At 39.4% G+C, this 25,521-nt stretch overlaps 2 long non-coding RNA genes across 2 annotated transcripts in view; both read right to left on the reverse strand.

Moving 5' to 3' along the window:
- LOC112983686 (uncharacterized) overlaps nucleotides 1-13,708 on the reverse strand; it is a 68,077-nt gene extending 54,369 nt beyond the window's left edge. Inside the window, exons 1-5 of the long non-coding RNA XR_003259306.2 lie at nucleotides 13,242-13,708; nucleotides 10,529-10,566; nucleotides 7,857-7,948; nucleotides 4,470-4,504; nucleotides 2,879-3,072 (exon numbers count right to left, since the gene is read on the reverse strand). This is a non-coding gene — a long non-coding RNA (uncharacterized LOC112983686). The remainder of the gene's footprint in view (nucleotides 1-2,878; nucleotides 3,073-4,469; nucleotides 4,505-7,856; nucleotides 7,949-10,528; nucleotides 10,567-13,241) is intronic.
- Nucleotides 13,709-16,914: 3,206 nt separating this feature from the next.
- On the reverse strand, nucleotides 16,915-25,510 carry LOC135328991 (uncharacterized). The gene is made up of 3 exons (XR_010390111.1): nucleotides 25,381-25,510; nucleotides 20,888-24,955; nucleotides 16,915-17,224 (listed from the first exon to the last, which is right to left on the reverse strand). It is a non-coding gene; the product is annotated as an uncharacterized LOC135328991 (long non-coding RNA).
- Nucleotides 25,511-25,521: the final 11 nt, after the last annotated feature.

A 25,521-nucleotide genomic window follows, 5' to 3' on the forward strand; every position in this document is an offset into this window, starting at 1 on the left:
AAAAACATTCTGAAAACTTTGTCACTAGATAAATGTCTTAAGCTAAATAAACATTTAGCTTAAGTTAAATTTCAAACTTTTTTGTCCAGTTATATTTCATATCCTCTGGGAATTATTTTTCTATTAAACACTTTTCTGAATTGCTTTTGCTCTGCTTCACTCTTCTTAAATGGTTTCTAAAGGGAAATCCCAGGATAGAGATTTATCATGCCTTTCCAAATAAAAATGCCTCTCTTTTACGTTAGGCTATCATAAGAGTCATGAGGTCTCCTTGGCTTGGTAGTATGCATGTTGTAACGAACAAACAAAATATTACACTTTTAAACTTATAATCACAAAGATACAACGCTAATCGTAGCTTCTATCTTAACTCAAACATTCCATATAGCTTGCCTAAGAAAGATGAGCTCTGCAACAGGTCAGTGCAGAGACCTAGGTGGGAAGCAAACAGTGAGATAAATTACTTTTCTTTCGCTGCTCTTCATCTTGGGGTGAAGCCACTCGTCCGGTCCTTTGTATAAAATAAGGGACCTCAAGCTTGCTCTGAGTTTGCCACAAACAGAGGCTATTTTGAAACAGAACCTCATCAAAACCAACTGCACTCCAGGAATGAAAAGAAAAGGCAGCAGTAATAAGGCAGAAAAGATTTTCTAGTAGACACACCCAGCAAGTTTGTAATAGTTCATCAGTATGAGACAGCTTCTGTTTGACTAAAGCTTTGACTAATGCTTCTGTATCCCAAGCTATGTTCTAGTTTTGTGTTTGTCCTGGCATCGGGCCCCTTCAGCTTTTCACATCTGTTTTTTCAACATATATCACTATTAATAGTTAGATACCTGACCTGACCATGAGCGCTAAATGTTATGTGCCACATCCTGCTTGCTTCAAAAATCTAAATGTTCTTCCTCTCTGTGTTAGTTATCTTACTTTACATCACTGCCGTTATAAAAATGGACATATAGTTGAAAATAGGTCATGTCAGAAAAAAGACTTTCCTGTGAGACCTTGTTCCAGAAATTATGCCCAAAGACATAATCACAGCCCTTAAATATCTATGTTTCATTGGGTTCAGTGGAGCTATAATGACTTAAGTCATTCTTTTTACAGTAATCAATACTTAAGAATTTGGTCTCAAGAGGCTAGTGGTATTTTCATACACGCATATAAGCTCTTAGTTTCTTAACTTCAGTGTCATGAATAATTGTTATCACCCAAGAGGGATGTGGAATCTACAAAGTTCTTCTTTAAAAACTTGAATAAACCTGATCTCACACCAGGGATTTCTTGGTTTTAAGTGTCTCTAATTAATTACTGTTGCCCAGAAGATTCATAAGTTATCCAGTATTTCCTGGAGAAATACACAGGCAATGTTAGAGGCTGAATTCTTTCACACAAGCACATCCAGAAAATAACACTTGCTCACGATAGATAATGCTTGCTACTGATTATGTTAACAGCTAATGTTTCTTACGTCTTGAACAATTACAGTCTTGAAAACATTTACTACTTTTTTTTATCTTCCCTTTTCCTCTCCTCTCCCATGGTGTCATATGTGATCTGACTGTGTATCGCTAACTTTATGAAATGTCCTGGATATAATCTGGAGCCAGGCTGTTTTGGTGTGAAATTACTTTAATGGATTTTAACTAAGAAGCTATTACTCCATCTACTAAATAGATTTTATGTTAGCTTCAGCTTTCAAACTGCCTGAATGCATGAAGTCTCCTGAAAATTTGCAATGTATATACTATGAGGTGATATTTAATTTAGTTTAGGATATGATTCAGTTCCCATAGAAATAAAAGAAAACCATTGTGCTGACTTAATGAAAATTGGACCTTAAAAGGGTAGTGCACTGCCTATATGAACAGAAGGCAGAAGATGGTATTTCTAAGTGTTTCAAATGTGAAGGAAAATTCAGAAATCTCCTGTGAGAGAGAGAGAGAGAGATAAAGCCATAATCGCAGTGAAGTCAGCAGAGATAAACTGATATAAATTATTTCAGATGAATTGTTCCATTTTGAGAAATGATGCAAAACCATAGTAGCTGTTATAGCCTCAGGTAAAAACTAAGACACAAAATAAAAATGCTTTGCATGATAGAGATTCTACTGCATTTATGAACATAAGAACATATATGCAGCTCATCATTTTCTTCTTTTTCATTTTATACTTGCATTTATAATTTCATCTGGGTTTCCTACCCCTGTTTTCTGAGCAGCTATAAACCTCCAATACCCTTTGCTTAGGGACTTTATGAGCTATTATGGACTTTGCCTGGAGAGTATATGTTTCAATCTCTGCAGAGCACTGCATCAGCACTACAAGATAGCTTTTTGTTTAACTGATATACTATAGCATTCATATTTTGCAAATGATGTTTCATGTAGGGATAAAGACTTCCCTGAAAAAACCTCAACCATCTCATTATAGGTCTTCCTGTGCCCTGTGTAAAATATGTTGGAGAAAACAGTCTTCCTGAGGCTTCTGATACCCTCTGCTTGTTCCCTTAAATCTTCCAGAGGGAAGGATAGTAGCTGAAAAAGTTGATTCACGCTGTACTATTAAGACTGTGTGTGACTGGACATTTTCGGATACCTGTAATTAGCTATGAAACCCTTTTTTTTTTTTTCAGTTTGATAGCTTCTATATAGCATGAACCGGAATGAAGCTATTACCGCATGATGAGTGTGAAATGAGGTAGCACCCATTTGTTTCCTCCTTATCTAAAACTCTCTGCAGTGTTAATTTTTAATAGGACAATTACTCTGTATCTAGATCCATCCTGTAATGAAGGCTGGTCCTTAAAATGTGAATAATCATAATCAATTAAATGCTCAAGCAGAATCTGTTAAAGTGTCAAGTATTTTATACTTACATGAGAGAGAATAGTAGACATCCAAAATCTGGATTTTTTAAAAATCTTGCCTAAAAATAATAACATCTGATTAGTAGCCACTATTAGAGAAAGTTTATAAGCTTTTTTAGCTACTGAAGTTGATCTGCTTCTGCAAGTGAAACAGTGTATCAGATATTAGGCCCAACCATTCCTCTGCAGGACAGTTCCCACAACTGCAAAGAGAAAAAAAAATCACATGTTCATTACAACTTTGAGGTTATTAATTAAAAAGACTATACATTAACCATGGAATATAAATATTAATTTTAGAAGAAAGGGGAATGAGAGACTATTAGTAAAGACAGTGATTAAGGAAACATAGCTAGGATGGATTTGATTAATGCATTAGAAATAACAAAATAATCCCAGTAATGTTAATTAGTTTCACACAACTTAAATAAATTCTACTTCTCCAGTGTAAACATATATGTTTACCATGGAGAAGCTTTCCATCAAGTTAAAAAATAAATCTATTTATTTGTTTATTTGTTCATTTAAATATTTCTTAGTACCAGCATTCTATTTTAAAAAGCAATATTAATATAGCTAATAATTGCTAAAAAGCAAAAGTAATATTTTGTATTTACGGTCTGTTCTACAGCCCAGAGAAGTCAAATGCAGCCTTTCACTGTCTCCCCAGCATGAGACCGAGCCTTAACAGTGTGAGATGTTTCACAATAGCTCTCAGGTCTGTCTACCACCCACTGAAATAGTGTATCTACCAATTTTATGTACGTGAGAAAGCTGGAATTAGGACTCCAGCTCTCTAGCAGATTTTACAGGTTATGGAGAGCAGCACTGATCAGCAAAGATGCGCTGCTGCCTGATCCTCAGCAGCCCAACCTCAGCGAACCCGAAATCTCAGCAAAGGGATTTGCTCTGAATTTCTCCCACTTGCATAAGGCTGGTACCGAACTTTATGCCGACGGATGTTGCGTGTGGTGGAGCCATGGCCAACGTTGTTCCTTCCCAAATATACTGTCTTTTCCCCTTCTGAGGGGCGAAGGGTGGCCAGCCAGTTATCTGGTGGCTCTCGGTGCAACTGGAAGAATCTGCCATCTCTCTTTAGCAACTTAGTGCTGCCCCGTGACTGAAGCCCCAAGCCCCAAATGAACTGCTGAAGGATAAAGCAGGACTGGGTAAGAGTCACGTGAAACATCTGAGAGCATATTCTCCTAATTGCAAATTCTCCCATCTATTCTGTTCAGTGAAAATGGTATGTGAAGGGAATGTGGTAATAGCTGTTTATAAAAGTGAGAGTATGCGTTATTACTGTGAAATAAGAGCAAGGTCTGAAAAAAGTAGAATTATTTAAGTTATGACAGAGGTGGTTGAACCCACAGTGCTGACATTTACAATGGTAAATATTGGAATGAATTAAATAAAAGAACAATGCCTTTCCACAAAATACTGCTTATAATAATTGACATTTTCAGTCCCTGCTTTAATGCCTTATTGTATGTTCAATTCCTATTGCCATGCTAAAATATAACTTTCAACTTTCAAATGTTACAGAAAAACGTCTTGCTACCTTGAGGAAAGATGTTAATGTCAAACAAAATTAACTCACCAGAAAACAATGGTGTATCTTCTATTATGGATAGACTGCAAAGAAATAGTAAAACTATTCATACAGAGGTAAACAGAATGGGAGTAGGAGGTTATACTACTCTTTTGGAGGAATTTGCATGTATTCGCCATTATAGAAATACCCAGATTCCTTTTTACCTGTAGGTATCTTTATCTTAAAGTAGTCCACGGCTCATGGTTTTGATAAGATCACTGGTGCCTAAGGTACTGGGGAAGACCGTGGGAAAGGGGAGGGAGAAGGAAGAGGAAGGTGACCCTCCTTTCCCCTCCCTACCCCCACCGTTCCTTCAGTTCTGTGCTCCTGCCTTTATATACAGAAGCATACAACGCATGTGTGCAGGGGAGGTCTCCCTAGAGAAAATCTGCAATTTTAAGGATTTTTTTTCTCTGCAGAGTGTGAATGCCATGTTCCGCAGCTCCACACTGAAAGTAAGGAGGAAAAGCAAAACCCAGAAAGCCCTAGATTGCATTCCTATATAATCGGTGTACACAGACGGTGTCCCAGGTACAGCCGAGTCACCGTGTAGTACTCAGCCCACCAGCTGCTGTGCATCCAGTTCTGGTCAGTGAGTGTCTGAGATTTACTAATAAGAAGTACTTTTTACTCTCCTGGTTTATGTGCTAAAACTAAAGCCAGGGGCTGCTTTGCACTTCAAAGAGAATAACTGTCCTTCTTTAAAGAACCTATTTTTCAGCTGGAGACAGGTTTTGTATTTGCAAGCATTGATATTTAAAACTAGCATCATCTTATGTTAAGGACATTACCAAATGATTAAAACAGGGATCCAGCTCAACTGGTCAAGTCACTTAATATCTGTCCTAGATGTCAGCATTCATACAGTGAGAGTAGCAGTATTTGCCTTCTTCATACAAAGATGGGGCAGGGCTTATTAGCTGTTTGTAAAGTTTATTAAGTGGGGGACATTGATCTGCAATGTAAGGACGATTTTGGTCCTCATTTGGACCTGCACATTATCCTCCTGACCAGCGTGAGATGAGTGTCTCGCTTTCTGAAGTGTGACTGGTGTGTCTAGCACGACTTTTTTGAACCTTTACAGATTATTTCATTCTTATGTTCATTCTCAGGAATCATTTGCGCAAGAGTTTACAAGCATGTTTTCTGTCAGTGAAGAAGGTGCGTTTGTTTACTCTCAGATTGCTTTTGGATTCATAGACCTTTCCCACCTTAACAATTACATCCAAATTACATTCCTGATTTCAAGCTTAAGCAGAAGCAGCTAATTGCTAGGAGACTTCACGTACACAGAGCTATTAATTGCAATTAAAGTATAATACACTAGAAGGCTGGCAGAGATTAAATTTTGTTATCTGGCTTCAATCATCTGACATGGTCCAGGGTTGTAAACTTTATTTCCCATCACATGACCTCTCCGTATTTTCCTTTGTAGACAGCCTTGAAAGACAACAGTTGTAATCTGTGAGTCCTATTACATTTTCATAAATGTTAAACTCCAGTGGTGCTTTGCTAAGCGTCCTGTACTTTATGTCCTCTTTTACCCTGGGCTGATTTCCCTTGATAAACATTCATGAAAATACAACCAAAGTTAATTGACACTATTTCCCTTTTTCATTTTGAGTGTAGTTGCTCTTGGTTTTACTTTGTTTGAAAGCACACGTCAAAGATCAGTCCTCTTTGAAAAGGACATCCCCCCTGTTTACTTACTCTGCCTGAGAGATAAAGCTATCTGTTAATCATAATATTTTTCTCCAGGCATTTCTGTGACAACGTCCTCTAGATGTCTACAAGTCTTTTGCCAGTCACTTTCATATTGAAAGAGAGCATTATCTTCTGGTGGAAAATCCTTATAAAAATGAAAGCTGTTGTCACTCTTAATAAACAGGAAATATTCCTTCCCTTTCACAGAGCCATGTAACCTCTCACTGAAAAGACGCATCCAAGAAAATATATTTTCTAACTCTTTTTTAACCAGAAATAGTTAGTTAGTTTTTGAAAGGTACTTCTTTAGAGATTTACTTTCTTCTCTAAGAGCCATGGTATCAAAAGCATCATCAGGCTTGGTAGTGCTCCCTGTCTCCTCAACAGAATTCATAGCAGTGATCTGTCTCTAATCAAACTCCACCAAATATTTTATCTTGCTACCAACTTCACTTTCTTAAACATAACAGCACCAGTTGTTACATTCCTGAAGATTTTTACACTGTTTTATATTGAGACTACACAATAGGAACACAGTTGGAAAATATAAATGCATTTTTGTAATGTTTGCCTTTGTTGAAACCGATTTTTATATACGCAGAATGCTTCCTTCAGATGTGCCTCCAGCTTATACGATACTATTTCCTTGCCCAAAGTCCTCCAAGAATTAGTGTGTCAACATGGGTTTATACAAAGGCAGCCTCCAGTGCCAAAACATAAAGCTTTTAAGGTTTGAAACTCCACACCAAAAACATATTAAACATATGAATGTGTCACTTTCTTAGCATAAGTTGAAAAGCATCACTATTATATTAAGAATTCCCAAATGTTTTTGACTCCATTCTGTTTCAAGGGAAATTTGTCAGCATGCTCCTAAAGATTCCCGTGTTTTAGCCGTTTCCAAAAGCTTATATACAAAAATTTCCAGTTTTGTTCCCTTCCGTTTGACAAACGGTACACCCATTTTCCTTTCTGCCATAGTTAAAAGAGACAGCCTGGTTGCCTGTGGTTTGCAAGACCATGCAGAAGTAATCAGACAAATTAACCTGCCAGAGTTTGGACAGAGGAGTCAAATAGCATCAAGAAAGTTTGCCTGTTCAGTTCTCTATAATCTCAGCTGGATTCACACAGAGGTAGGACTACAAGGCCAGTGTTACCAAGCACCCCCTAGTACGGGATTGGAGATGGCTGGGCCATGTTCAGATGTGCTGTAGTTAGATATAGAAATAAGCATATAAAGACGCACATAGGTATCAGTCTCTACAGCTGGATTTGGAAGTGAGATGCAAGGGCAGCGTCTGTGCGGTAAAACTGCTTTCTGCAGACTGGAAAACTGCTGCATTACAAAGCAGACACACAGAAGGAAGTACAAACCCCAGCCTTATCTTTGGAGAGTATGTATTTGCAGGTGAGCAGATGGGAAGCAGGGATTCTCTAAATCCTGGGATGATGCAAGAGTGAAATGGAAGTGGTGAATTAGTTGTTTGCGGGGCTCCACCTGTGCCGGACTGGGGTGTGCAGGCATCGCTCTAAGAAGAGGTGACTGACAGAGATCCGCACCCTTCAGGATCTCCATCCCGTTGTCTCTGGATGAGAAACCAAGAGGCTCAGCCGCTCTCCTGGAGCCAGCTGTGTTCGAGGACTCAAGTATGTCTGTATCACATAAACAAATACAAAATAAGAGATTACCTGGTGAAGTATCCTCTAGCTCGCTCCAGTTAGAATTGATGTTCGAGAGTGAGAATTTTTTTTCTATTCGGCAGCAGGAGGATTGCTATTTGCTGTTAAGAGATACGAAACACACAGAATATAACAGCCTAATTCAAAACCTCTTGAAGTTAGTGGTATGATTCCCATAGATTTCAAGTGAATTTTGCTCAGCCTCAGAGGACCAGATTTTCCACAAATACTGGGCTGCCTAATGGGATTTTCAAAAGTACCTTAAAAGACTAGGCATCTAGTTGCCCTAAGATTTAGACACACAATTTGCTTTTCACTAGATTTTCTTTTGAAAATGTGCTGACTAGGTGACATTTGCATTATATACAAAGATATTTGCAAATCTGACTCTTAGCAATATGCCAGCGAGCACACAGTATGTCAGTAACCAAATTCAAGAGTACTGTCTCTGTGGTTGCAATGCCTGTGGTTGCAATGCCTCTTTTTTAAGCTCACCCAGTCAGCCTTGAGAATTAATGAAATTTCACTGCATGAGTATGTCTGACTGATGTGAATAAAAATAACTGTAAATAAAGGTGTCAAAAGTAATTCCTTGACCATGCAATTGAGTTTTATGGAAAAAATAACACATTTTTGTAACTATTACTCTTGGAAAAAAAATTAAATCCGCTTTACAATTCGGCTTAAAACTCTAAATAATTTAATTTTATCTCCTCAAGAGGTTTTTCTTTTTTCCATGGTGTTTAAAAACTTCCTGTGAGTCATATTTATTTCCTTTTCATTAAAAAAAAAAATTCCTTTGAAAGATATGTGTCCTATACTACTCCCTCTTTTTCTTCATGGAAATTTTTACTATGAAAAAAGAGGAGCACACTTGGGTAGGGTAAGGGATACCACTTTATTTAACTTGGCCTCCCAATGGACCTATGTATTTGTTTATGATTTGCAAGGCTTCTAGTTTCATCCAGGCAGAAAATGGTTGCTAAGCAGCAACACTGCTCTTTAAAAGGCAGCCACAGGGCCTGATCCTGCAGTGACTCGTACATGTGGTTATACGCAGGGTTGTGCCCAAGGAAGGGAAAGAAGATAGTTTACACATACCTCCCATGGCTGCACTAATCTATATCACTGTATAACTTCTATATGTGTGTACAAGTGTGTGCATTTATATATTTAGCGAGAGAGAAAAGCAGGAATTGTGTCTGCGTTCTTATATGCGTTTCTGGGTGCAGAGGTACAATGTGACTTAAAACACAGTATCTGTCATATTAAATGAATTAATAATTGCCTAACTTGTGATGACAGTGTGAATCATATCCAGTGAGTTTTGCCTTAGAGCAATCCATCAAAAAAACCTTACATTAGTTTTTTCTAGCAGTCTTGTGAGCTTCTTGACAGACTTCAAACAGGAAAGAGAAAGGCTTTGAAGCAAACTGGATGGAGAGGTTTATAATATATACAGGAACGATCAAGTAATGCCTCAGCCTTTCTTGTGTTGTCATGTCTCTGGCATTATTTTTACTAAAAATTACTCATTTGTTGAAATTTATGCAAGTGTGTGAAATGCATGAATATGTAATAACGTTTGGAGATTTCACTGATTAATCCTTTACTGATTTTTTAGAACTGAGCTCGAACACAGCAGTCGGGAAGATGCATCCTGTATTCTTAGCTCATAAAACAGACCAAAAGCTTTGGAAGAAATGAGTACAAATGCATGGATTAATTTTAGATGTCCAAGTGATGTGACTACAGCAAATCCAGTGTAAACCGATACAAAGCCATCATTCCCGCTTGGTAGCTAGAATTGGTGTGGATTTCATCTTCAGAGCACTTTAAACACTTTAGTGCTTTCTCACTAGTGTCCTTGAGAGGTGAGTTGAGTGTCAGGGTGCTTGTACGGCACATGGGAAGCCATCCAAGGCAGTACAGCGACTTCTTAAAAACCGTAACAGGGAGTTTAGATTGAGGAGAGGTGTCAGAAATTCCTCGCTTCACAGGCCTGGTGGCAAATAAGCTGGTCTGGAACTCCTAAAACTAACTCGTAAAATCTCCCGGATCTGGCATGGGTTGCCATGTGACTTGGGGCAAATCACGTAATTTACCCAAGTCTTGTTTTCTAGGTGTGAATAATGCAGTGCTCTAGCTCAGCTGCCGTGTGAGGGTGAACCTGCGTCTGTACATGGGAGATACCATGATCATGAACAGGACTACACACACACCTGCACACTTCTGTAACTCCATCTTTGGGTCACTATGGGACTGCACACACACACGCGCACACACGCTTAGATACATCCATCTTTGGATCACTAAATACCCTCTTTACTCCATCAATGTTTTCATTGTTGCGGCAAATCATAAAATCACTAGTATTAAACAACAAGGATCTGAACATTTTAAAGTGTAGCCACAGTGTCTGACAAGGAACAAGGTAATTTTTAAAACAAGAATCTGCCTCACTGTCTTTCCCTGCTATTTTTGTAAAAACAAGTGACTCTAACTGAAGAGTAGAGAGGAAGGCAACTTCTTTGTACACCGGGGAATTTTGAGGCATCAAACATAGGCTGGGGCCACAGTCTTGTCAAAATGGGCACCTGCATGGCATCCCACAGACCTAGAAGAGGAATAGGATAACATTCCTTCAGGGAACATAAGGAATTCCCTTTGGAAATACATACCTGGAGTAGTTAGGTCAGGTTAGATCACTGGCAGAAAACTGCAACAAAACAAAAAAAAGTTGAACAACAGATATCTCCCAAATTGCTGCGGCACTAAGAGGTTATTATGCCTCTGTCTGAAATATTATAGAAAGAGGCCAGGGAAAGGCTGGTCTTAATCACCAGTGCTTGCCTTGCTAATCCAGACGGGGTTATGCAATACTACTTCAGTTAGAATTTCATAGTCTCCCCCTGTATCTGTGTTTATCATTCTTTCAGTCTAAACCCATCTTCCTAGGCTTTAATAGTTAATTAGTCTATATACGAATACATTGCCATAGAAGTGAGAGTGTAGCCTTAATTTCTCCAGTTTTTCCACTATTGCTAACATTAATTTGCATTAATTTATAAGGGTATCGGTGTATTTTGGCCACCAACTTTTTAACCGCTCTGATGCCTAATTTGCCTAGATTGCCTGGTTATTTAAAATAACTCCAGCAGCCACTCAGCAATTGTGTTTCACCGCTGCTTAAACAAGACACTTCTGGTACCTCCAATCTGACTTTGAGGTGTATGGAATCATATATAATACTATTCCCGTATTCTATAATCCTGTGTAAACGTTGGCATTCAAGCGGCATATGAAAATTTAAGGTTTTGGCTAAATTTCCAGTTCTTGGGAAAACTTACTTCTGTTTCTCTTTGGTGTTGAAAAGCAAAACTGATTTAAACGATATTTTAAAAAAGACAGTGGGAAGTTAAAAGGAGAAGTCATACACATGACTCACGGTCCTGGAAACAGCTGTACTGCTTCTGGTGACAAAGGGCTGTTTTTATGCCTTATGTAACTTCAGGAAAATCAATATGCAGCAAATTTACTGCAACAGAAAGGAATTTGACCCAAAACTTAAAAAACTATACAAGCTGCCCTGTCTTCTATCTTCATAAGGGGAGCCTTTGTCCCTCCGAATACCTCATTTTCTGTCATTTCCAGAAAAAAAAGGAGGAGCAATGTGTTTGTAATAGATTGGGTCAGTTAGGAACAGCATAAATCAGGGTGGGTTCAAAGCTAATCACCACTATACTGTGAGTGTTTAATAGCATAAGGAGCATGTCGTTCAATAAAAAAATGCCAGAAGTCCAAGTTGCACGTAGTCTAACTGTAGGCACCTTCATGAGAGACAAAAGGGGCTATATGGCAACCATCAGGCAAACACATCTGATACCAAAGGATCAGGAAAGAGTAACCTCTTCATCAGTATGTATTTCAAATGGTTATTTTTGTGCATTGCTGGATTTTGTTTCCTAACAGCCCTAACAACTTAGTGTCTTGTTTTCATTCTTACAGTACTCTGTCAGATACTGTGAGTGTTGTGAATACTGACGCTAGCATCCTGTGGATAAATACACATCTAATAAAACCTCTTGAAATACATACAAATATCAGAATTTTAGTATACCTTAAATTAGCCAGCAAACTTACCACTGGTGTAGGCAGAAGCAATTCCACTGAATTCAGTGGATACTTCACAGCAAAGATGTGATATAGCAAAGGAGTGCAAGTAAGCAAAGGCTGATAGACTAGGTTCACTGCTCACGCAGGACCTGGGAATTTTTTGTTTAAAAAATACCACTGGACTCTTGTTTTAAAGCATGTAAAGACATAAACTTTCACCACTGTGAGAAAAAAACTAGCCCACACGCACAGTAGAAAGAAGTCCTGTCTTTAGATATTGTCTACGAAGAGTACTGCTCAAGACTACAGCAAATTCCAATATGTGAGATACATATTTATCAACCCAAGGCCTATTTATATAGTATAATATATACGTACTCATATAACATATATGAGTATAAGAAACGCCTTAATGGGTTAGATCAATGGTCCATTTAGCCCAGATTCTGCCTCCAGCAATGACAATTGCAAAGGCGCTTCAGGGAGAGCCCATGAGCTTGGCCACTTTCTGTGGTCCGTTCCCCTCACGCTGCCCAACATCCACAATTGCTGGGATAGGGCTGTGAGAGGATACCCCTCTGCCTGTTCCACGTAGTAGCTATTTAGGTACCTGTCATCTACGATTTTGTCTCATCCCATCTTAAATTTGCTAATACCATTTGCCTCCACCACTTCCTCTGGATACAAATTCCAGAAGTTCATTGCATGGCTTGTAAAGATTGTATTCCCATGCAAACAATCTAGGAAATAATTCAGATTAAATAAAAAAAATCACCAGAAAAAGACGTGTTGTAGGTCAGATAATTTCCTTTCCCTAGGTTACAGCATGTCCAAACAAACTGCATCAGCGCAACTGGGGGGATAAAAAACAGCGGTGAGGCCATAGGCGTTCCTCTTCCCCGCTGCTTGTTTCTTCAGCTGCATTTGCAGCTACATATCCTAGAACTGCAGCAACAAGGGCAGTATTTAATGAAGGAAAATGTATTTGCCATATTCCTATTTTCTGTTAGAAGCAGAGCCACATCATCATGAAAATAACCTCTCCTTTCTTCATTGTGAATGGAATGAAACACAGGAGGGCAGGGTATGTTCCCTATGCTCCACTTTTTTAACCCGAATTTGCAGAAGCCCATAACTGTCTCTATCAGAGGTATGAGCTGAAGTGCACGACCTGCTAAGTCTCTCAAGGTCATTGCTTTACTGCAGTTTATGGATTTGCTCCCAAAAAATAAAAAGTCATTCCAAGGCTCTACAATAAATGATCGTAGATTATCTCACCTGTTGCGCAGGAGAATCTACAACCGTGTACAGCAGCAAGAAAGGGACCCCTTCTTAGAAGCGTGACAGTTGAAATTCACATCATTTTCCATTCTTCTGAACAGAAAGTTACTTGCAGATACTTGCAGATTGTATCGCTTTCCTTGTGGCTCATTTTCTGTATTTCATCGATTAGAATCATATATACACCATCAAAATTATAATCCTCTTCCAGTGGAGCGTACTACCTATACAAAAGCACATGGCAATGCTATACTTAACATCGCAAGAGGTGGAGACAAGCTGCTCCAGCAGCAGTGGATCCCGTAGGTTTGTTTCCTGTATCCACCTTGCGCGTGACCCTGCAGAGGAAAAACATCTCACTTTAGCAGCTGCTCTTCTGACCTGAATTCTGAGTAAGGGAGAGAGGCAGCAAAGAGTTTGGGAGCATGCAGAGACACAGCGTGGAAGTGAGAGGTGTTGAGAGGTTAGGTAATCAGTGGAGGGTTTGGGGGTAGGGGACCTAAAAGTATGCTTTCAGGGAACGTAAATGGAGACTGGGGGAAATGTCTGTGGACAGCAATGAGCCGAACACGTCCTAAGGTGAGGCAGGGTCAGGACTGGCAAAGTCGAATTCATGGGGGAAAGTTAATTGGTGAAAGAAGATGTCAGGTGAACTGAGTGCGTAGGTGCAAAAGAGTAAAGGAAAATGATATAGTAAAGACTAGATCTGAGAGGGAAGAAGTCACAAAGTGCTAAATAGTATCTCCTCCCATTCTGTTTTTTTTTTTTTTTTTTTTTTAATTCTGAAATTCTGGAAGGCTTGGGAGTGTTTCCTTCTTTTATTCCCTCCACCAAACTTTTCCCTATGATCCTGCTCTTACCCATTCTCTCACCAAATATACAGTTTCCCAGTCCAAACTTTTCATTTTTCGAAGAGGTGGCTAGGAAGTATAAAAAGATATCAAACTAACGCCTGCAGCTAGCGTGTCATTTTGGCCATCAGCTTTCACTGATGACCTCAGATATTTCAAGTTTTCAGTCGTATTCAAATGATAATATATCTTTCTGCTTTTTTCTCCTTAAGATCATGCTGGGGTATTGGTATTCTTAAGGTGATGTCATTTATATTATTCTTTGCATCAAAACAGAACATTAGCTTTATGATGGAAGCACTTATATAAGAATCTGAATTTTATTCACAGTTTGCCACATACTGCCTCTGTGATTTGAACCAATGGCTTAGGCTTTCTTGAGCCTCAGTTTCTTAAACTGTAAAATGAGGTCTATAAATCTCTCATGAGTCGTTGTGAGGCTACATTCATGAATCTTTGCGACGGGATCAGATATTATGGTGGGGAAAACTTCAAGAAAAGTAACTACAGTAGGATTCCAAAATATGGCAAAGTATAATCCAGATTAGCTCATAAAAATGCAATGACTACAGACCTCGAATGGATCGAGCTTTCATTTACAGATTTGAAATGTGTTTTCCTCCATACATTGTGGCTGTGACTTTATAAATGGTTATGCCACTTCCCTTTTCCCATCAAACACAGATCTTCTTCCTGCTGTCTTTTATAAATGAAAGAGAAAGATAGGGAACCCCATAGAAGTGGCACAAGAGCAAAGCACTGGGGTGATTGTTCTCTATAACAAAGAATCTGTAATTTATCACCTTTGGTTTTGCCAAGTGACATAAAAGCAGTCAATGAAAATTACTGAAGAAAGCACATTCAGAAGACATACCATAAATGAACAAGAGAAAACACAAGAGGCAAAACTGAACAGATGAAGGCAGATTATCAGTTAGCTTATTTGGGGAAAAAGCAAGAGAACATTCCCAGTTTCTTTTTAGAAATTTGTGCCCCAGTGATACGAAATGAAAATGTTTCTGTGGACCGATGTAAAACGGACATCTGTCTTGCTTGCATCTGGTAACTGCTAGAATCCACAAAAGCTGAATGCACACTATGTATTTTGGTGTGGCTATATTTTGTTTGATCTGTGTGTACTGTCTGAACACTGCTAGTAGGAAAATACTAATAACTTTATCTCTTTTCCTAAATACCTATCTTTCATTTTCTAATGTTAGACACTTGTGTGTTAATTAAAACTGTAAAACCATGAATAATTTGTGCTGCATTTACTTGAGAAATTTTGTTGAAATCAATGCACAGGACTGATCAGATGAGTAAAGTAAATGTTACTAAAGTCTATTATTTGACAGAATTACCAGCGGACAGAATTCAAAGGTAAACATGCTTTTAACTATAATAGGAGTAGGAACTTGATGTTGACTAGTAGGGATGGCTAAAGAGCTTTGAAGCTGGAACAAAGTACATGCAGACATCACACATCAGTAATCATCTTGGCACCATAAACATTTACATACCAGTGAGTTACAAATTCTTGGTCTTAGGTATGATAATAACATAACTGAGTCCTTAACATAAGGGCCAAAATATGGTATTTCATCTTAATGAAAACTGAATTTATTCTCTAACTTCCTCTGCTAAGCATCCTGGTATGTTAATATACAAGACATAAGAATGGCAATATGTAATGCATATCTTATTTGTATGTAATATATATATGTATTTATTAAAGAAATAAGCTGGTCATTTCCTTGCACTGTGTTTGGCCAAATAACAATACATACAAATACTCTACTGAAACGGGAGGCAACCTGTAGCAGTTACCATTTTCTATGATAAAAAGATGCAGCCAAAAAGCCAGGTGCGTGACATTATAATGGATTTTGTGGTCCTTCGGAGAGTAAGTATATGTGACACTGAGTGCACATTACCTACTCTTGTTGCATTTTGTTCATTCCCATCAGCAGGCATCATACTGGAATTTTAAATCTCTGCAGCCTTTTTGTCTCCCCTCAAGGCTGTGTTGTAATTCAAATTCTTGAGCGGACACTGGTGCTGCAGAAAAAAGTGGGTTTTTTGCTCCAAACATGCTCCTTTACAGTTTCCCCCTGTGCTGCTCTATCTTCTGTAAACCTTTCAGTGCTGGTACTATTTATATTTGTATGCCTGTCTACAAAATGTATGGTATTTTGACTATGTAAATTTTCAGTGGCTGCATTACAAGGCGATGGGAACCTAAGGTTGCTTCTGTGAACGAACTGATTCTTGATTAAATCAATGTGTGGGCAAACTAACTCTAAAATAAGAGTGCTTTGTTCCTGTTTACTTGCATTTAATATTCTCATTAAGGAGAAGCTTGCAGTTACTGGTGTCTTTGTATTTTAATGGTGATAATTTCCTTAAGTATAAACAGGCCACACTACAGACGTTAAACATGAACACCTCCCATTTAAACTGTGGGAGTTTTACTCATATTGGTCTTGCAGTCAGAAGCCACCAGATGAATACAAGGATTAAAAGCTGGGAACACTGACCTGCTCAGTTTTCAAAGGAAGTATGCAGAGGGCCTTCAGCTGCCTCAGTTAGCCTTTTAGCCTAACCTTTAATGAGAATCCCACTGCAATAAGGAATATAATAAAGTCCTTATAGCCCAAGCTATAGTAGCATTCCTTACATAGACCATATATTCCCTGTGGTGAAGCCCAGGCTCCTCAAGGCTCCAGGAAAGGGAGCGAGTTGCTAAAGACACAGATAGTTACCACCTCTGCAGAGCAGAGAAGATCCAGGCAGCAAAGATCCAGCTCCCACACAGATCTCGGGAGGCAACGGTTTGACTGATACGCTGGAATTAACAGTGCTGCGTTCAGGGCTGCGCTGGAAGCAGGTCAGGGTGGCTCGGCACAACCAGCTGTGAAAACCTCCGGCTGCTCTCCAGCCAGCTCTTAAAAATCATTTCCACCATTTGCTTTCTGCTGCAGCCAGCTCCTTCTCACTACCACTTCGCAGGTATTTCATGTCGCCCCTCGAATGGCAGACTGCTCATCGGACATACAACATACGCTGCACTGGCGGGAGTCCCACAAAGATTCTGGTAACTGTAGAGTGGCTTTCATTTTATTGTCTTTTCTGTAAATTCAAGAATCAAGAACCTTAGTTTCTATCTGTATTGCCAGTTCTTCCACAGACTCCTTTTGTGATCGCATGCAAATCAGTGTGTTCCCTTCATGCAGTCCACTCATTTGTGAAAAAAACAAACAAAAAGTAAATGGTGTATAAACATAAAAGAGTTATTTCCTCCTATCCACTCCTATGCTGTTGAATTCATTTGCATACAGTTTGGAAGTCTTCAAACAGAAAGTATTACAGAATTGCAAAATATCATGATTCATATGAAAGAAAACATTTCAACATGTACTCTGCTGGCTAAACTCTACCTTCAGTTCAAAAAGAACTCATTTCCTTGGTAGCATTCCTCAGCCCTATCAAAATCCACAGTCTAGTGTAGTCTGCTTGAAGCACTCGTCAATGCTTTTGGAAAAAATCATGTCAATAAAAGGGACATTTCCCAAATGCTAAAACATGCTGAACGAAGTCCTGACTGTTGAAATCAAAGAGCTAAGTCTGTGTAATAAAGACAGTGTTATTTTTCAGATACTGTCAAGTTGCAGCATAATGCAGAAAGAGGACTCAGTTACAATAAATTTATGTTCTGTGTGTCCTACAGACAGAATAAATTATGAATTTTTAAGATTAATTCATTGTTACTGATCAAGAAATAATATAGCTTATCTTTGGCTTGTTCCTGTACATGTCTGTAAAACATCCCTAAAGCAGCCTTTCTCATTAACCTGCTGCCTTCCTGTTGGGATGGATATGCAACGGGAATAGCTTTCCTTCACAGGGCATAAAGAATGTTCTACATCTGTCCTCTGTTTTTTTAGGTTGAAGTGAAGTTAAACATAGAGTTATTGTGGATAAAATATATAAGAACAGTTAAAGTGACTTTAGAAATACTGCTTCTCTTCTGCATTTGGAGAGTTTGTATATGTATAGCCTAGCTTTTACACCAATTTTGTTCTTATTAGCTCTAGAAGTTAGCATAAATTTTAAAAAATTCAAGGACTCTGGGTTCTTCTGCAAGTTTGTTTCTTGAAAAAAAGCATCAAAACAGGAGCTTTGGACCTGCTAATAAAAATCTCTGGTCATTGCTTGGAACATTTTACTGAGATCACAATAGGACAGGATGCTTAATTCTCTTTTACTTTCCTTGAAATGCAGGTAAATCACTGCTTGGTCATTCCCACACTTAAAACCTTCACGTTATTTTAAAAACCAGCCTGACTCTGAGATGGCCATGACAGACAGTATATTCCTCACAGTCACAGGAAGGAAAACGGTCTGTCTTGGAGCCTAGCCCTCGGCGAAGACGTGACCTCCCAATCTGTTAGGATGGCATTGTGCCTGCTACCAAAGTTGTATTCCAGTGTTTCTAATTACAGACATCAATTAAAGACCAGATTAGGGATGTAAAAGCCTGCAGAACTGCAAGTGACACACCATTGGCAAGAAGCAGCCTTTTCTAGTTGCGATATGGTAACAGGATTCACTGATCCTTTGGCACAAGAGACAGCCTCTGGGATTTCTACATTTTACTGTCTTTTGCCAGTGTGATCCCACACTGAGGTAACTTTTCCTTTGGTTAGAGACAATTAGGTGTTTTTTGTCTTTTTCCCCCAGAGATTTCTAAATCCTGCCATTCTTAATATTGGAGGGAACATTCTCATAACTGAACATTTTAAAGACAGTTAGACTGTAAGGGAAAGTTATGGTGTAGATTCAGGGGAAAAAAAGGCTAGATGGGAGCAACCAGACTACAATACAGGCAACAAACATATTCTGTGAAAGCAACACTAAGGACATACAGTACAAAGCTTTTGCTTGCGTTCACAGTCAGAAGCTGGCAGAAAGCTTAAGGGTCATAAAGGCAAGCAATTTAAGAGTAAACTGTTTTACAGCCTTTTATTGTAATACTCTGAACACAGTGTCTGAGCCAAAGAAACTACTGTCCTTATGGAAACGAGAAAGGCATACAGGTGTACGGAACAAGTCAGCTTTTTTATAATGAACAACTAGAATATAGTTGCAGGCATCACCACCCAGAAACCAGAAATTAATATGGCTTGAAAGCATGGCAGATTTTATTCAATTATAAGAAGGCTTCCAATCCGAAATGAACAATGACCAAATTCCAAATTCCACAGGAAAGCCAGAAACTAGAGATTTTTTAAAGGCTGATTATTGATCCAACCCCTGAGAAGTTCTTGAATATGCAGATTCCAAACAATAAAATGTTCAGAAAATAAAAATGCATCAAAACACATAGAAGACCAAACTTTAAGCAAGTCTCCTTAACTTGTCCCAGCACATTTCCTGGGGAATCAGATGTGTATATCTGCATTTGGTTTGTTTGCTCAGAGACTGATGACAGGACAGATAGTGCTCTGTAAATACAATTACACAGTTTACATATGCACATCCATTCTTTCAATTTGATGTAACACCTGGGTCAAATACTGCTACGACTGGCAAAGCCCAGGTAAAAATAACTTGTGATACATATAAAGGTGGTATCCTCATGTGCAAAACTGACGTGTCAATAATCATCTGGTGAAAATTGTCTTGAAAGAGCTGTAATTTTTCAAGATATATTTGCAGATGGGAGCTCCCATGATGCTTCATCCTAAAAGCTGTGTTTCTGAGATCATACCACTGATTGATCCATTAAGGACTAGTAGGTAGATGAAGGTATTTTTTAATGACATTAGCTATTGGCCATGTGTCAGAATCCTTTGTATGTTGCCTATAGACTTAATCCAATGTAATTAATTAAAAAGGCTTCTGTTTATTTAATGGAAGTTTAGATAAGACATCATTTATAACCTTGGTATTGAAGAGAGTCTCTGATTTTCCATCCAACACAAAACTATCTGAAATTAAGAAAGGTCATTGTGGTGGAAGAACAGTGTCTGCTGAAGCTGAGAAGGAAAGTTGTCTATGCAGTTTAAGAAAGACAGTAGAAACTTTATAGAGAACCGGCCTTTAAAAGTTGAATAGCGTTCTTTTAACTTGTCTATTAAAAGTGGGACTTTTGATGTTCTTCCATACTGTGTCTAAATTTCCTGTAATCTTTGCTCCTAAGTAAAGAATTTGTCCAAGATTATCATGGCTTTGCCTAAGAACAGAGAAAGGAAAGGCAAACTGCCCTCCTTGGATTAGTTGTTATCAGACAGCCTGACTGCAAATGATGTGCCAGAATTTACAGGAACCAGGCCAACACAGATCATTAATTCCAGCGCAGCTTCTACATCCCAAACACCATTAAAAATGTCATTGCTAAGGACTCTGAGAGCCAAGACAAAAACAAAACATGTTCCACAAGGATTTCTGCAACTTCAATGAACAATCAAAATCTTTCCAAAACGTATCAAGGAAAAGTTATGGAATAAGTAAATTGGTATATATGATACTTATGGAGGACACAAGTGACCTTCAGCTGCAATACATGTATATATATGTATTTTTAATGAGGTTTTACTAAATGTTATTTAGTTTCACATAACATTTTGTTCATTCATACAATTTTCTGTTTAAAAGAAAAATTAACCTATATACTAAGGACCAGTTCCTTGTTTGCTGGTGTCACTAGCTGAGTTATGCTAATACGCATCAAATGAGAAAAGCTGCATGTGCTTCTAACTACATTTAAAGATATACTGTAAAATGCCTTACCTGAAAACAGACCTTGCTCTTACTTCTAGGACTAAGCTTCATTTTCTCTGTTTTTAATGCAATCCAAGCCACATATTTTGCTCTCATCAAATGGGATGTAAAAAATCTTCCAGTTCATTCTAAAATTAAAAACATATACTCTTCATGACTAAGCTTCAAAAAGAAGCAGTATTTATTTTGTGCTGTCATAACATTAAGCCATTGTGATATCCAAACTTTACAATTTCAGCCTTTCCTTTAGACATTGGATGTTTAGATTAGACTTCTGGAGTCCTTTACCTTGAGACTGGGACCACCAGAATAGCCATGTTAGCATCGGGGTAGGAAATAGCAATCTCCGACTTCCATGAATTACCACCACTGGGCACCCACAAACTGCCTGATTTAGGGGTAACCTACAAACTGCCTGACTTAGGGGTAACAGGACATTTGCAAGAAAGGTGGAGAGGCTTTCCACCTTTCCTGAATTACCATGCCTCCATCAAAATACCAAGTTCTGTATTCTCCCTCAAAATAGATCATAACAATGCTGATATCTGTCCACAGTGGTAGAAAATCACAGATAATAGGTCTCAGAGTTTTCTACTGCCTCCAGATGTGTAGACACAGAGATAACAGAGGTGACAGCCAAAGTTTGCAAGTAAATGGAAGTCCACCTCCCCCTAAGCACAACTTTTGTCCTCCACCGACTCAGTCAAGGGCCTACGAACAGCCCCTCTTACCTTAACTGTCTGCCCAAGCAAATGAAACAAGGAACACATTAGCAGCTCTTCTTGCATTAAAAACAGAGGTTGCATGCCGAAGCGGTAGAGTTCTCATCTATTATTCCTCCTGATATTGGTCCATATTTGGGGACAAAATTTGTAATGATGTCAATTTCAAATAACCTCACTGTATTAAACCATTTATTCTGTACCAGCACCAGTAAACTGAGAGCAGTGTTGTCCACCAACATGGCTGTTTTTGTCACTAGTTTTCAAGATTTACAAGCATTTCAAGTATATATTTCACAAAATAGAGAACATGCTATGAAGAATTATTGGACAAAATGGTAATTCCTTCCCTCCTCCTACAAATTAATTAAAACATCGCATCAGAATTTCCATTCATTAATTAGAAAGATCGTATCTTTCACGATTACTTATTTTAATTGTTAAAGTAACACACAGCGGAGAGACCATAGGTATGCAGAACATCCACACCCTCCACAAGCATAACTTTAGTTACTCAATTTTATGAAAAAGGGAGGATTTTAGAGTGGTTGCTATTATTATGTTAGTTGGTGGGTGTGGCTGAAGAACTCATAAATCGTTCTTCATGCTGGAAGAACAGAAGAGACTGTATTTAATTAAACGGTAAATGCTAGCAGAAGTCATGCGAACGTGATGCAATTATTAAATAAACTTTCCTTGTGACTTAAGAATAGCAGCACAAAAATGCACTGTAAAAGAAGTGTTCTTGACATCTCAAGAACACTATGACAGCATAGTACAGCTGCTAACCTAAGAGCTCTCAGACCCTTATGAACATTGCTGTTGATCTGGCTCAGCTCCCAATAACATAATTGCCTAGTGTCGGCTCAGTCCCACTAGTCCCTTCTAATAAAGTCTGATCTTTAAAATATGCATGCACCTAGGTGGAAATGCAATTTTTTTTGTTTTTTACTTTGCAGCTCCAATGGCAGTTCCTACCCTTTTGAATCTAGCTGGGAACGATGCTTTCTTTGACCTTCATGTACTAGAGAAGAGGACTGTAACAAAATAGTACTTTCTGTACTACTAAATGTTGCTGCAGGTTACAGCAGTAACTGAGATGGCTCTACTGACTGATTCTGGGAATGTTGTTCTGTAAAGTACTATAATCACTATAACTTAAACTCCATTTATTCTCATGAGGCATTGTTTTTTAATCTTCATTATGAATCAAGTGACATCATTACTAAAAACTTTGCCATTGCAACTTTCTGCCATCTACCTGTCGATGTGCTTCAGCAATCCTGCAATAGTAGCTACTTGCTTTTTCTCAAGCAGCTTTTGTCATCCAGGCACCTCGTTTAGATAGAGTGATCTCCTTCAGTTTGTTACTTGCCAGTGGCTGAGTTTTAAGTATCATTTTTTAGTGTTTATCATCCACAGTTCAGTAACTCAGGGAACGGTGCAGTTTCAGTCTTGGCCTGGTCATTTAAGTTGTTACAGTATTTGTGCGAAGCTCCTGACGGTTTCAAGATGTGCTTTTGGCAAAGTCATCAGTGAACCTAGCTGAAGTTCAAACAGAAGTTGTATTCATACGTGTAATGTTAATTCTACTGTTGGATAATTTTATGTGTAAGAAAAAATGATCTGGTGAAGCAAGAAAACAATATCCTGTCTTTCTGAGAGTTATTTTTTTGAATGAAAGAATCAGCTGAAAAGAGCATGCTTGTTTCTCGCTTTCAGTGGTCTATTTTGTAAGAATTGTGTTTAACTTTTAGGATCCCAAAGTATCCAGCATATTGAAATAAACTTATTTACACCTTATAGAAGTCTTTTCAATCATCACGGGAAACATAGTTACTTGCATCTGAAGTGGAACAATTATGTTTTAATGATGTAAAACAATTCCATGTAATCACAAAGCAAGAAGTAGAGACAAAAAACTTTTTCTAGTGGGAGCGAATTTGGGTGATCAGAATTCAACTACCCAAAATGAGATGCAGCCTGAGCACTGAGTCTAGCCACTGTTTACAAAGGCCCCAATACATTCCCTTGTCATTACGATCTGTGTGAAAAGAACTTGAAATATCCAACTGTTAACTCTGCGCTGCAAATATGTTATACTTGCTCTTTGATATTAATAGCAGTAGCTGGTAATGAAAATTAATAGTGATTCATAAAGACATAGCCTTTCCTAAGAATACTGTAACGGCAGCTTGCATAATCCTGAGACTTAATTAAGGAACATCCCCAGAACTGTTTTATTTGATCATAATACTTGTCTCTTGTCTTCACCTCCCTCTGCCTCCCAGCTTTACCACACATACATTTGATTAGCATGTCCCTAATAAGAAGCTTCATTCAAAAAGAAAGCAGAGAGTGGGAAGATAGGCACTGAGGTGTGGCTGGTAATTAAAAAAATGAAAGGAGTAGGGAGTGGAAACATATTAGAGAGAGGTGAGAAGTCAAGACAGTGATGTTTGCTGCAGGCAAACCGAGAATCTGAAGAGAGGGACGAATCCTAGCATGGGTCTTTGATTATTGCATACATCTTGAGAAAGAGCAGAGGGATTTGCATAGCTGAGAAATGCACCTATGGCTAAATGACTCTGCTTATTTCTGATTAGACACAACAATTATTTTCAGTATATTAAAGTGCTGCCTTCTTGTAACCTCACGACCATTAAACTTCAGAGTTTTGAAATAGAAAGAACAAGAAGAACAAGCCATGGAGAAATGGCTAAATATTATCATATATGTCTTAAACATTTGACAATTGAGACACGGAAGCTACCTCTGATATAACCTCCTATAGATTTCCTAGTTTATGACCAAGGCAGCCTCAGATTCATGAAAAAGCATAGGGGAAAACAGCACAGGCAAGAGTAAAATGTCAAGGTCACTTGTAAAGCAGTGATAAAGTCAGGAAATAAGCAGGGAACCTCTGACTTTATCCAACTACATGTTTTGTTTATTATTATATTGCAGGAGCACTCAGGGCCCCAGCCATGAATCAGAAACCCATTACGCTATCTAGTATGCAAACACATAACAAACCGACAAGACTTCAAACATGGCTCGTTTATCAGCAGCGCTGTTTTAACACTACTTTGTCCACCAGGATAGGATTTATGGCGAAAAGTCTGGGGGGACATTTCTTACTCGGCTGGGTAGACGCCTTTACCAGAACGGCTCGTGTGTGTTAAGGTCAGAGCGGTGACCGGGAGGAGCCTGCCCCTCTGCACGGCACCCGACACAGGCCATCGGCGGATTTGCAGCATCGGAAATACCATGTTTTTGGTTAAACTTGAGCAGGTCTTTGTGTCAAGACAGGACATCTCGAACCACAGGCTCGAGTGGCGAGCGGAAGAGGTAGCTGCGGAGGAAAACACAGCCAAGGTGAGGAGAATAAAGTCACCGCGTCAGGTGAGCTTGGGGCCGAGTACCCCTGATAAGGCACGTGAGGGCTGTCACTCATGGCGACACGACCCGCAGAGCCGGCACAAGAGACGCCGGCCACCGGCAGCTGTTCAAGCCTCCTCACGCCCCTCCCGCCGCCTCGCCAGGCTCCCGGTTCTCCACGCTCGGCGTTTCTGCGGCGCCGCCGCCCCCTCGCAGCGACCGACCGTTACTAACGGCCGTTTGCCGCCCCCCCCCCCCGCCCCCCTCCGGCCGCCATGCGGCGCCGCCTCGCAGCCCGCTCGCCGCCGCCCCCGGGGCACCTCCCGCGGCGGGCAGCAACGGGACTCGGGCCGCCCCGCCCGCCCTCCTCCCCCTCCGCCCCCGGCACCTTCCGCTGACCCACTGGGGCAGCGCGGGAGGGGCGCGGCCGCACTCCTTTCTCGGCGGAGCGATCGCAGCCGCCTCGGTGCCGCCTCGCTCGGCGGTGGCGGAGGGATCCGGGGCGGAGCGCCGCGCCGCCTCCTCCGCCCCGTCCGGCAG

The sequence above is a fragment of the Dromaius novaehollandiae genome, chromosome 8 (genome assembly GCF_036370855.1).
Source record: "Dromaius novaehollandiae isolate bDroNov1 chromosome 8, bDroNov1.hap1, whole genome shotgun sequence".
NCBI classification, from domain to species: Eukaryota; Metazoa; Chordata; class Aves; order Casuariiformes; family Dromaiidae; genus Dromaius; species Dromaius novaehollandiae.